This window comes from Bidens hawaiensis, unplaced genomic scaffold, assembly GCF_021521415.1.
Source record: "Bidens hawaiensis isolate Kalapana, Puna unplaced genomic scaffold, B.hawaiensis_p1.1 tig00005649_1, whole genome shotgun sequence".
Taxonomy (NCBI): Eukaryota; Viridiplantae; Streptophyta; class Magnoliopsida; order Asterales; family Asteraceae; genus Bidens; species Bidens hawaiensis.
Window position 1 is genome coordinate 434,909 of NW_027491367.1, and position 2,978 is coordinate 437,886.

Here is a 2,978-nt window from a genome sequence, read left to right on the forward strand (position 1 = left end):
CATGACAATTGAACTTGTTCAAAATGTCTTGCACATATTTGGTCTGGTAAATGAAGATCCCTTCAGCTTTCTGTTGAACTTGCAATCCAAGGAAGAAGTTCATTTCTCCCATAGAGCTCATGTTGTATTTGGACTTCATTACCCCTTCAAACTCCATGCACATTTGTTCATTTGTAGATCCAAAGATGATGTCATCCACATACACTTGTAACAGAAGCAAATCTGATCCCTTTCTTTTGTAGAAGAGTGTCTTGCCATGGCTCCTCTTTTTAAACCATTTTCAAGAAGATGATTTGACAGCTCATCATACCAAGCTTTAGGAGCTTGATGCAATCCATATAGGGATTTGTTCAACTTATACAACCTGTTTGGATACAAAGGATCCTCAAAACCTGGAGGTTGAGCTACAAACACCTCTTCATCAATATTTCCATTTAGGAATGCAGACTTAACATCAAGCGGAACACCTTAATGTTCTTTGAGGCAGCATATGCAAGAAAGATCCTGATTGTAACACCCCGTAACCGCAGCGGAAACGTAAACGGGATGCAACAGACACCTCTGATATCAACCACATTGTTTATAAAGAAAACTGAATACATTAATATACTTCAAAATTACATTATCTCGTATTTCGTTACCGTCTAGGTGATACACACATCATACAATACGATACATAATTCTATTTATTATAATGTATCCTAACATCCCACATGCAAATCTTACACACATCAAGCACTTAGCACGTAAGCAATCACTTCATCTTAATTGTACCTGAAAAGCATGTGAGAAAACGGGTCAACTACAAATAGTTGGTGAGTTTCACTAATTTAAACAACTGTGACAAATCATTATAATAATCATATATTAGCGATGTAATTATGCTGAGCCCACAAGTGAAACCTCTGTTAACCAAGTACTGTACCCGTTCCGGGAGCAATGTTAACCCAGAAACACTTCTAGGGACATCTGGGGACACTGTTAACCCAGTACAGTACCCATTCCGGGGGCAATGTTAACCCAGAAACACTTCTAGGGACATCTGGGGACACTGTTAACCCAGTACTGTACCCATTCCGGGGGCAATGTTAACCCAGAAACACTTCTAGGGACATCTGGGGACAATGTTAACCCAGTACTATACCCATTCCGTACGATTCCCGTACAATCAAATATTTATAAATACACGCAAATCCATGCGTTCAGTATGTACTTAAACATTTCAATAGTAACATGCTTTCCGCCCCGGGAAAATATTTAAAAACAATTCAGAAAAAGGGGCTCGAGAAACTCACCTTAGCACATGCAAGCAGGTAACAACAATCATTATCAGTTAACACGTCCAATCTGTAATATGATCCCTACGATCGTTACTATACACTCATTATTAATATAACTTTAACCGTGTTAACCGGTACATCTGGGGACACTGTTAACCCAGTACTGTACCCGTTCCGGGGGCAATGTTAACCCAGAAACACTTCTCCGGACTCAGATTGTGATATCGTTTAGAGTTCACTAGTCAAAATCACTATTAGTCATTATTCCCGTTTTGCGTGCCTAGCACGGTTATCCGTTTTTACGTTTCAAAAATGAGTTTGGTCACACACGACCCGAATATAGTTGTTGACTGATAATTTAATTGTGGTTGTGAAATTAGAGCTCGGTTTAGACGCCCCGATTGGCTGCGGGACCCGTTTCCGTCTTTAGTACACCGGAAACTGTTAAATCGTTTAAAATTACCCAAATCATCCGAATTATTTTCGGATGATTTATTTTTACTTGTTTAACTCAATTATATGAAAATAGTTCATTTTTAGGGTTTTTATACACCAGTCAGTTCATTTAGGCGAACCGTACCGGTTTACGCGTTTTAAACTTTAAAAGTTTGTTTTTATTTTCTTTTTAGCACAAATAATTATCCGTTTAGTCTCGGATCTTGAAATTTTGCACAAATCACTTTTTGACAGTGGGGAATTTTATAAAAATATTTCCAGAATTAATTTTTATATTTAAAATTTATTTATCTATTTTTAAACAGCATTTAATCACTAAATATGTCGTAAATGCCAAACGACCTTAGAAAAATCCCAAATTTTTCCTAGATGACCCCTGCCATCCACATAGTCCCCTGTAATTTTTCCAGAACCAAAATCTCTTTTTACATGTCATTTTCACTAAAACCGAGCTAGAAAACCCTAGAACTCGTTCAACCGAAAAGCCTACTTAGACTTCTCCAACTGACCTAAAATTTTGTGTACGACTTATAAATTTTATAAAAATATTATCTGGAATTTTCCAGAATTTTTCATGATATTTAACTATTTTTCACCATTTTTAGCCAAAACCGAGCATTAAATTCACCAAATATTCATCCTTTATCCAAAAATTACCAAATTTTCACAGAGCTCATATTTTCATGTATTTAACACCTCTGTAAAATTTCATGACCTAACTCTAAACCGTTCACAATCTGTCCAAAACACTCATAACCGAACATAAACCGAATATACCTTTTGTTTTCCGCCACTACAAGCTACACACTCGTTTTTCCGCCTTATCTACCACTAAATACAGAACCTACAACCAACATACCACAATACCAAGCAAGTTACACTCACGATCAAGCCTCTTACACTATAGTTTCGGTTATTGTTTCAAAACTAAAGTTTAAACCGTAAAAATTCGTTTTTGGTTCGTTTAACTCCTTTCTTAGACCAAGATCCCTTGTATAACCCGTATACATCACTTGATCATGCAAGAATCGGTTTTCATCTTTGAAACCTCATTTTCTTGCAAATAAACTCAAGAAACGAAGATAAACACGTAATTAACTCGGTTTTTACCTCGGTTTTCTTGCTCCAAGTATCGGTTTTGAGTTCATGAAAGTGGAGAGACTTGAAGATTGTTGAATGGTTGGATGAAAAAAAGAAATGAGGGCTAGGGGAATAACCCCCAATCCGATCGGCATATCAAGA